We start from the raw sequence: 11,200 nt of genomic DNA, 5'->3' as shown, positions 1-11,200 counted from the left end.
TACACTTATTCAAACCCCCCCTTTCTAAGTGTTTTTCTATCCTTCAATAATATGTTCTGATGCATGTTTTAGTTCTAAATATGCTCTGAAACATTATTGTTTTTGCTCTGATACATATTATATGTTCTGACACATATTTTATGTTCTGATTCATTCATGCTCTGACTTTTGTCGTTTAGTTTGTTCTGTGACATTTCAGGATGTAGAGATGCTTTGATGATGCTCTGGTACATTCAAAAATGTTCTGATACAATCTAACATGCAATGATTCAAGAAGAAATTCAAGCTCTGAAGCTGTCTTATGGAAGCAAGAAGCAGAAGCTATGAATGTTCTGAAGATCTAAGCATATGTGATCGTCTCAACTGAAATGGAAAATACTCAGGGAAGTCCTTTATTTATAAATTTCTTCCAGTATTTATTTCAGGGGGAGATTATTTATCTCAGGGGGAGACATATTCACACACTATGTTTATATACTTATGCTATAGCTATGTAATTGTCTTTAGCCGTCTGATATTCTGATTGCAAATTCATATCATTTATATATGTTTTTGTCATCATCAAAAATGGGGAGATTGTTAGAACAAGATTTGTTCTGATCAATATTCTTAGTTTTGATGATAACAATATTATATGAATTTTGTATGAGATAATGTGGTACTCTAATACTACGCAATTTCCATTTCAGGAATCACATAAAGAGTATGCACAAAATCAGCGCAAGAAGCACTGACTCAGAAGGTTCAGCATGCAACATCAGAACATGGTCTGGCAAGACATCAGAAGATGGTCAAGCAGAATCAGAACATGGTCCATGGAAGCATCAGAAGAACTTGAGATCAGAAGCAAAAACACTGAAGTTCTCATGGTATCACGCTAAGAAGCACTTCAAGGTCAGAAGACAAGAAGATGCTCTGCACCAAGCTGTTTGACTCTGATGATATTCAAACGTTGTTTACACAAACATCAGATCAGAAGCAAGTACAAGATGGCAGGCTACGCTGACTGACAAAAGGAACGTTAGAAGCTATTAAAGGCAACGTCAGTAGACACAGCGAAAGCAAGGCTCGAGGTAATTGACAAAAGAGTGAAACATTAAATGCAATGCTGTACGGATTACGCAAAGCATTAAATGCTCCCAACGATCATCTTCTCAAACGCCTATATATTAAAGTTCTGATGAGAAGCTGAATATAACACTTGCGCAAATATACAGAAACGCTGTCAAATTCAAAAAGCTCTCAAACTTCATCTTCAACCTCACTACATTGCTGTTGTAATATATTAGTGAGATTAAGCTTAAACTTAAGATAAAATCACAGTTGTGATAATAGCTTTTTAAGAAGCATTGTAACTCTTAAAAGAATTTGTTTACATTAAGTTGTAAGAATTAGAGTGATCAGGTTGTTGATCAGAATACTCTATAAAGTCTTAGAGGGTATCTAAGCAGTTTGTTCCTAGAGTGATCAGGTTGTGATCAATATACTCTAGAAGACTTAGAAGTTGTCTAAGTGGAAAACCATTGTAATCTTGTGTGATTAATGGATTAAATCCTCAGGTGAGGTAAATCACTCCAAGGGGGTGGACTGGAGTAGTTTCGTTAACAACGAATCAGGATAAAAATCATTGTGCAAATTGTTTTTATCTTACAAGTTTTAAAGCTACACTTATTCAACCCCCCCCCTTTCTAAGTGTTTTTCTATCCTTCAGAAAATGCATAGGATTAGAGTACCACATTGTCTTATACAAAATTCATATACATTGTTATCATCAAAACTAAGAATATTGATCAGAACAATTCTTGTTCTAACACCTTAAACACAAACATAAAAATGTCTCGCATTAGGCCAGATGGATGTCACCGAACATCAATGAAGTGTCTCGATCCTGAACCGGAATACCGCATAAAGGATGGGCATATCATTTTCTCTCCCGTCAAACCCCACGTGCCGGTGAAGTTTCGAAATATCCATTCCTTCGACCAACTCAAGAGGACTATCATGTCTTTTTTAGAGAGGGAGTACAAACCCGGAGAAGAAACCAAAAGGATCCAGAGGCTTAGAACAAGGACCTCGTTTGAAATCGGAAAAACGGAACGTTGGTGGGATGAAGTGAAATACGACATTGATTTCATTCAAATGATGCATGGAACATATGACATTGTCTTAACCGTTGTAATTTCTTAGATCTCTTAGTTTTCTTAATTTTCTCTGTAATATCGATTAATCAATAAATCAATGCAATGTCTTTTATAGTTAAAAATGTTTCTGCTCTGGTTTTCTGGGTCTGGGCTGATTCCGTAGATGCATATACGGAAGACTTCCGTAGGTGCATCTACGGAACAGAACAATGTTAAACAAAAAAAAGTTCTTCCAGAGATACATCTACGGAAGCACGATGACAAAATGATCAAATCGACAAAATGATCAAATCGATGGTGCGTAAAATGGGACACGTGAATATCTTTTCTTATACTACTATAAATTATTTTTCTTTCACATTTCTCTTAGAAAAGAAAAAGAAAATAATATATTTCGATAGCTCACTAGTGTCAACCGAAAATCATGCCATTTTTATATTTAATTATATAAAATAGAAACGAATGTGATTTTCCTTTGAATTTTTCATTTTTTGAAAACTTGAATCTCCTAGAATTTAATTTCCCTCACTCCCGCAGATCTAGCATTTCTCTCCATCCTCTCCAAACTCAAATCAGTTCACATTTTCCTTTCTCACCCCCCAAATCCACCAACCTCACCTCTCTCCCACTATCTCTTCCTCCATTCACCTTTTCCACTCACATTCCAAAATGAAGAACACAAAACCTCAAAACCAACCAACCCCTTCAAGATCTTCCACATTTTCAACCCATTTACAAATGGTTGAACTCAAACACAAGATCTTAACCTCCCTCTCCAAACTCTCCGACAGAGACACCCACCAGATAGCCGTCGAAGATCTCGAAAAGACCATCCTAACCCTCTCCCCCGACGCCATTCCCATGATCCTTAACTGTCTATACGACGCCGTTTCAGACCCCAAACCCTCCATAAAAAACGAATCCCTCCGTTTACTGTCATTCGTTTGCTCCTCCCACCAACACCTCGTTACGCCTCACCTAACCAAAATCATCTCCCATATAGTGCGGCGGCTTAAGGATACTGATTCGGCTTCGCGCGACGCTTGCCGAGACGCGATTGGAGGGATTGCGGCCTTGTATTTAAGAGGAGAGAACAATGGGAGTGGTGGTACTGGTTCTCTTGTTGGGTTGTTTGTGAAGCCGTTGTTTGAGGCAATGGGGGAGCAGAATAAAGGTGTTCAGGCTGGAGCGGCTGTTTGTATGGCGAAGATAGTTGAGTCTACTGCTGCTGTGAATGAAGGGGATGTGGGGGTTGTGCCGGTGGGGGCGTTTCAGAAGATGTGCCCTAGGATCTGCAAGCTGATTAATAACCCTAATTTCTTGGCTAAGGCTGCGATTTTGCCTGTGGTGGCTGCATTGTCTCAGGTTTGATGTCAAATGCTGATGTTGTTTGATCACTTTGTTCTTGTTCTCATGATTGTTCATATGAATAATGAAATGGTTTATTACGGAGTTTAATGTAAATGTATTGGCAACTTTATCTCATCATGTAGATATTTGTTGAAATATTAGGAAATAATAATCTATAGTTAGTAACTTAGTAAAAAATTATTTTACACATCCAATAAAATCTCGTCATGGAGATACTTTAGGAAGCAACATAACACAGTGACGTCTTGTTATGATTTGTTTGGATATTGCACTTGCCAAACGTACAACAGAGGTTGGAGAGAGTCGGCTAATGTAGATAGTAAGAGACTCAATGTATGTATAGTAGGGTTTTGTGGAATTAGTGAATCAGTCTTCCAAGCCTCAGTTGGAGTATTTATGGGGACCTTTTGGGCCGGATCAGGAGGAGAGAAACAGTTTTCTCCTAGTTTCCTGGTGAAGCCGTGGAAATGGGAAAGGATGGTTCTTCCTCAGATTGTGGGGAAACCGTTTTTCTCCCTTTGTGTGTAACCACTCAAACTGCTATCCCTGGGGCACCTCACTAGGCACGTGCTGGTAGTGGATGAGGCACGGATCCTAAACTGGGCTGGGTGACCTAGGCCCAGTCGGGAAACTTGGTGCGTGCCCGCCCAGTGTTGCTGCACATATTGTTTGGACTGCTTTATCATGGGCTGTTCCCTTTTAGACCCAAGAAAATTATCATAAATTTGGTGACTGCAAGTGATTATTCTAATGGTGAAGGTTATTTCTGTTGATGATCTGCCCGACTCCACTAATTTTCTTCTTGACTACATCTACATGGTGGTAAAAACTAGAGAGATCCATATTAATTTATATCTGTTTTGTTAACCTCATAATGTGTTTGTCGGACTTGGCAGGCTGCTGTTAGTTATTGTCTTTCATAGATTACCAAATTATCATTTTGTGATAAAAGACAAATATTGAAATAAGATTAAGAGTTAATTGAGTATCAATTGCAGGCTGGGGCAATTGCACCACAAAGTTTGGATAACTTGCTATCTAGCATTCATGATTGCCTCTCCAGTAGTGATTGGGCAACACGCAAAGCAGCAGCAGAAGCATTAAGTTCTTTGGCTTTGCATTCAAGCAGTTTGATTACTGATAAAACGGGGCCTACAGTTGCATTGCTCGAGGCTTGTCGGTGTGACAAGGTAGGTTTTGCAATGCAATTTTTTTATCATTTCTTGCCAAGCCATATTTGTTTTCCGAGTCACTCATTTTGAATGCCACATTATTTTTAAATATCTTACAAATCTTATTTTCATGAAATTATCCGTCTCTGAAAATGAATTAGTTCAATAGTGTAAGGAAATCGTGTCCCCAAGCCATAAAAGGAGGTGACCACATAATATATGTTTTTTTCTTGGACTTAGTTGGGTGCATTATAGTGTATGATGTACCTCTTTTAAATCGTACTAAAAGAATCATGTGCCTGCAGAAAATTGATAGCATATTCTCGTGACTAGGCTAGTCGGTATCTATGACAAATGTATCACATCGAGTCAGGGCTGAGAACTAGTTGCCCTAGAATGGTAGATTTGTAATTTGTTGAAGCTTCGTTACTTGAGAACTGTGTTTCTTTTTAACAGTGTTGTTAAATTGCATCTATACTATAGCTGCGCTATATCGATATAGCGCAGCAGACTTTGGACAAACTACTATTGTTCAATGATACACTATGTAGTACACTATGTATCACTATTCTGTTGTGGAACTTTAACTATTCGCTATTTTCTACTATCTGTGATTAACAACACTGCTTTTTTATTCGTCTAATTATTTTCAGAAAAAAATTATTATTGATTGCAGATAAGACCTGTGAGGGATAGCATGACAGAGGCATTGCAGTTGTGGACAAAAATTGCAGGGAAAGAAGATGGATCTTCTCATGATTCAAAGCCTTTGTCGTCAGGTAAGCACATTTAATTTGTATGTGTAATCCAATCATCAACCACTTTGTCTTGATTTATCTTTGTAATAATTTTTTTGTGCTTTAGATGCTGGGAGTCCTGAATCAGCTGTTTTGTCAGAAACCAGTGACCTGAAAAAGGTGAATCCTGATGAGAGGAAGACTGATCCATCAGTAAAAGATATACCAACCAGTTCTTCTAACACGGATTTGAATTCTAAAGCCAAAGCGGCTAGTGTCTCTGAGAAGGCAGTTGTAATTTTAAAAAAGAAACCACCTGTCTTAACTGACAAAGTACTAAACCCAGAATTTTTCCAAAACCTTGAGAAAAGGAGCTCCGATGATTTACCAGTGGAAGTGGTTGTTCCTCGCAGATGCCTCAATTCTTCATCCTCAAACAACGAGGAAGAGTCAGAGGCAAGTGCTAAAGATTTAAACGAAAGAACGAATCCCGTTGGAAATGTCCCTAATGAAGGCTTTCATCGATCTCTCAATAATAAATATCTTGGTTTAGAAAGAGGAAATGATGGGAATTCAAGACAAAGAAATTATGACGACTTTGCCCATGACAGATACTCTGAGAGGAGAATGAATGTGAAAGAACTAAGGACAAAACCAAACGATACAAATGACAGGACTGAAAATGATCAGAGAGAGGGTTCCTCTAATATTGCAGGTTTTTCTAGATCTGATGGTCAATCAGAAGTACCCTTCTCCAATAATAGAGGAAACTTGTTGGCCATCCAGAGACAGTTAACACAGCTTGAAAGACAACAGGTTCATCTGATGAACATGCTGCAGGTAGGTTTTGTATGGCCCACAAAATCAGTTCTAGTATATATTATTCTTCGTAAGTAATAAATAATAAATATTTTAACAACTTTGCAGGATTTCATGGGTGGATCTCATGATAGCATGGTGACTCTAGAGAACAGAGTACGAGGTCTTGAGAGAATTGTTGAAGATATGTTACAAGATTTATCTATATCATCAGGCCGGAGATTCGAGGGATCATCCACTAGCCTTCTAGCAAATATAATGGTTTTAATGATTACTCCAATACCAAGTATGGAAGAGGTGGTGATGGACGCATCCCATATAATGAAAGATATACCCAAACTGACGGGAATGCTTTGGGTATGAGGGGAAGAGGGCCATCTTGGAGATCTGACATGCCTGAGGGTTGGGATTTTCCTGGGTATGGTGCTTCTAGGAATGGCCAGATTTCCTCAAGGAGGGCTTTTGGTGGTAGTTCTGTTGATGGAAGATCACCAAACTCATTGCATGAGAGTGATCAGGGGGGCAGCAGGAGAGCTTGGGATAAAGCAGCAATGCCCATCCGGCTTGGTGAGGGGCCCTCTGCAAGAAGTGTTTGGCAAGCTTCTAAAGATGAAGCTACCTTGGAAGCAATTCGGGTTGCTGGTGAAGACAATGGACCATCTAGGGCAACAAGAGTAGCAATCCCTGAAATGACTGCAGAAGCTCTGGCTGATGACAGTGTTGGACAAGAGAGGGATGCAATCTGGACTTCCTGGAGTAATGCAAATGACGCCCTTCAAGCAGGTGACATAGATTCGGCCTTTGCAGAGGTGTTGACAACAGGAGATGATCGTTTGCTTGTAAAACTAATGGATAGAACAGGTCCTGTAATTAATGAACTTTCAAATGACATTGCATGTGAGATCTTGTATGCCATCGGACAATTCTTACTGGAGCAGGACCTGTTTAACATCTGTTTGTCTTGGATTCAACAGGTATGACTTCTCTTCTGTTTAAAATTTGTTTTTATTAGTCATAATATAGAATCTAATCATATGAATTTCTCATTCAACATAAGGCTCTTCATTTCCCAAATATATATAAATGGATGATATTTCTATTTCTTTGGATATTTTATAAAAGTCAAAACTAGTTTGAATTTGCCGGAATAAATCATCTATAAAATTGACACAACATTACTGGCGGGTTTCAATGTCTATAAACCCTGCCTTCCGTGCTCCAATGCCAGAGAAATTGGACAGAATGGGATCGATTAACTCTGTAAAATCGTTGGGGTGAATCATTAAGTTATTTGATGAATTAGGCCAGATTTTTTGGACCCTATTTTTAATAAAATGAATCTGGGTCGGGTTATTATGATAATACATATGGGCAGCATCAGTTAGGCGACACCACACAGCCACTGGTCTATCGTTTTTAAAGGTGTGACTGAAACAGAGGATGGCACCGCTCAATTTTGCGATGGAGTTTGCGTACGTAGAGGAGCAACAGCGAAGAGGTACGGACACAATAGAAATAGAAGAAGATGAAGTCGGGGAGGCATTATTAATTAGAGAAATATTTAATCAATAAATAAATGAGGGAATAGAGGGTTGAAAAGTCAAACAATTTGAAAAATATGAAATCCAATACATTGGAAAGTGAAGAAGTGTTATCAAGGCACTTTGCAAAACCAAATGACAGGGCTGTATAACACACATCACCTGTGACTGTTGAAAATATAATATGATTTTTTGATAAAAAAACGAAATAATAACAATAATAGTAATAATAATAAATCCTCAAAAAAAAAAATACATCATATTAATAGAAAATAACTGGGCATTTTAGGCCCACTACATAAAAAAGCATAGAAAGACAATAAATTAAACTTTTTACCCTTAAATTTGCTATGAACTAATAGTTTTGTAGTTAGTTTAATGTTATGATTTAAAGATTATTTTCTTTACTATGATAATTTTTATGTATATGTATATATAAGTATATACTTTTTATATTAGTAGGATCTTCCTATCCATGTTAGGCTCCTCTCTCCTGATCCTACATGGAGTCTTGTTTTTTACAATATTGCTCCTGATGGTTTTAATGACAGATCTCAGCGGTGCAATCTATTAATACAGTTTTATGTTTAGATGGGGAGGACTGGGATACATTTTGTTTCTTCTGCATGGTCACCAGCTAGACAAAATAATATACTTAGTCAAATGACATAGATCCCCCCTTCAATGAAGATCATCATGTTACTCAAGGCCGTAATTTATTTTCCTATTTAAGCAGTCATTATTTGTGTTGCAAGATCTTTTTTGAAAACTTACTTTTGGGGATTTTTTGCATCCCCTTGTCTGAAATAACAATTTAGCATATGATACGACATGGTTATGGTCAATCTGTTTGTAACTGGCAGGTTTGTTATTTCTTTTGTATATATACCAGATTTCAAAGTAATTTTTTCTGTTGGAATAAATTTCCTATGAAGTGATTTTATCTCTAAAGTGAGATGGAATAATGATTAACCATTATTTAATTTAAATTACACTGTATTCTTAACCCATTAAAATTCAAAGAACAATATAACCTTATTGCTTTAGGTTAGAACCGTGTTATTTGGAATGGCATCTCAAGATTAATAGAATCTTACCTTTTTACCTTGAAGATGCATTTGAATAATGTGGTTCAGAAAATTATTGATTATAGTATAAGATAACACATTAAAAAACATATTCATTTCTTGAACTTTTAACAGTTCTTCATCTGTTTAGCATTTGGTGACTCCACTGCATTGTACGCAATGCTGCATTTGCCTTCCTTTTTTGGAAGCTTTATATCTTTTTCATGAGGCTTAAGAAACTAAATTTGTGATCATAATGTTCAGTTGGTGGAGGTATTATTCGAAAACGGCCCAGATACTTTTGGTGTTCCCATGGAAGTGAAGGAAGAGCTTTTGCGGAATTTACACGATGCTTCAACAGATACCGCTGAGGGCTGGGAAGGTGTTCCTCCAGATCAACTTTTATTGCAGTTGGCATCAGGCTGGGAAATTGATCTGCAACATCCTGACAAATAAGCTCATAAAGAACAAACTACGCAGATACATAGATTCTGTCCCATTTTAACTTGATTGGGGACGATAACCTTGATTGATGGTTTCTTTGAGTGTACAATTTGAAATATATGTTATTCGGGTTTTAGGCCTGCAAGTAAAAATTACAATGACACAAATTCATGCTCTCTTTTTTTGCTGCATATTGGTGACTGGGCAGAGCAATGTTTGTTGTCAGTGCCTAATTAGGCTGCTTAAAATTAAAATTGTGTAAATTGAGATGAATGAACAAATCTTCCATGTAATTACATTCGTTGAAGTTTGAAATGTTGAGGATGATGCACTACTGGATACTGGGTATGGAAACACTATTTTTGTTATTCTTAAGCATGCTCTTTAATATTTATTCCAATTTCTATTTGGAATTTGAAACCCATATTTGAAAAACATTAAATACCCTAAAACTTGTTTGATTTGGTAATAAAATAATATCAATGTTATCATTTTTTTTTTTTTGGTGATAATCAATGTAATCATTTTGATTCATGTTTTAGATATTTTAATAAGTGGCAGGTACTGTATATTTGTATATCTAATCTTTCATGATTATCTTCTAATAATAAAAATGTGATTTCGAAATTGAAATTGGAGTAAAAAGGAGTTAAGATCCTAGTGCTATAATGTAAGAGTTAACTTGAATTGCAATTTAGAATTTAAGTTTTATTCTTGAAAATAGATTAGTTAATAGTTTAAATAGTTAAGATTACAATATTTTATTGAAACATTTGATAAAAAAGATCATGGAATTAGTTTTTAATCTTGTAGCTTTTACCATTTGAAATAGTTTTTAATCTTGTAGCTTTTACCATTTGAATTAGTTTTTAATCTTGTAGCTTTTACCATTTGAATTAGTTTTTAATCTTTGTAGGTTTTACCATTTGAATTAGTTTTTTAACCTGTAGCTTTTACCTTGTTATTTCTTTCATTTGCATCTTTATTATTTTAATAAAAATTCATTCTCACCCTTTATATTTTGTTATAATTTAAATTAAAGTAAATGTGTTTTAAATAACAGAATAAGAGAGATGAAGCATTGTTTCTACAGAAATAGTTTTATTATATTTTGGATCAATATAACTAAATTCATTGCTATTATTTTATGTGTATTTGTTAAATTTCATTACAAAATTTATATATAAATGTTTAATATATTTTTGTGTTATGTTTAATTTTACATATATATTTATAATATTTTGATGGATTTAATAATATGTTTATTTTTATCAAATAAAAAATAATTTAATAATATTATATAAATGATATGTTTTTAATTAAGAATGTTTTTTTTATATCATTTTGCATTTATCAGTCAATGTAACTGCTAATTTACCAAACACTCAACTCATCAACTATCAGTCATAAACTATAAGTTACAAGTCATCAATTATAATCTATCAGTTATCAATCATCCGGTATAAATTACCAATCATCAATTATAAGCTATCAGTTATCACTCATCAACTATTGGTTATTTTTACCAAATAGAGCCAAAGAGTGTTAAGATGCATATCATGTAGGGAAGTGTTCTTCCCACCCTTAATGGTGGACAACCACCCTTACGAAACCCTAAAATGTCATTCATTTGTCCGTATTTTAAAATTCATATGTACCTATTACATACCACACCATCATCATCAATGAGCCACCCTTAATTTCCCAAAAATAGATTGGAGTTATTAGAATAGATTCCACCCGTTATTGGAATTGGAAATAAGCAATGACATGACCAAAATTGAAAAAAAAGTCTTGATTAAATTGATTCTAGAGGGTGAGTGAATCGACTCCAATAAGTGGAAACAAATCAATGGTAAAAAAATTTAATTGATTTGATTCCAAACCTGTGTGAATTGATTCAAACAT

The 11,200-nt window shown here is 35.6% G+C and overlaps 1 pseudogene; it reads left to right on the top strand.

Moving 5' to 3' along the window:
• The first annotated feature begins 2,619 nt into the window (after positions 1 to 2,619).
• Positions 2,620 to 9,626, top strand: LOC131628342 (TORTIFOLIA1-like protein 1; annotated as a pseudogene).
• The last annotated feature ends 1,574 nt before the right edge of the window (positions 9,627 to 11,200 follow it).

This window comes from Vicia villosa, unplaced genomic scaffold (genome assembly GCF_029867415.1).
Source record: "Vicia villosa cultivar HV-30 ecotype Madison, WI unplaced genomic scaffold, Vvil1.0 ctg.000444F_1_1, whole genome shotgun sequence".
Classification (NCBI taxonomy): domain Eukaryota; kingdom Viridiplantae; phylum Streptophyta; class Magnoliopsida; order Fabales; family Fabaceae; genus Vicia; species Vicia villosa.
Note: the sequence above shows the minus strand (reverse complement) of the source record. Positions and strands in the feature narration are given on the sequence as shown.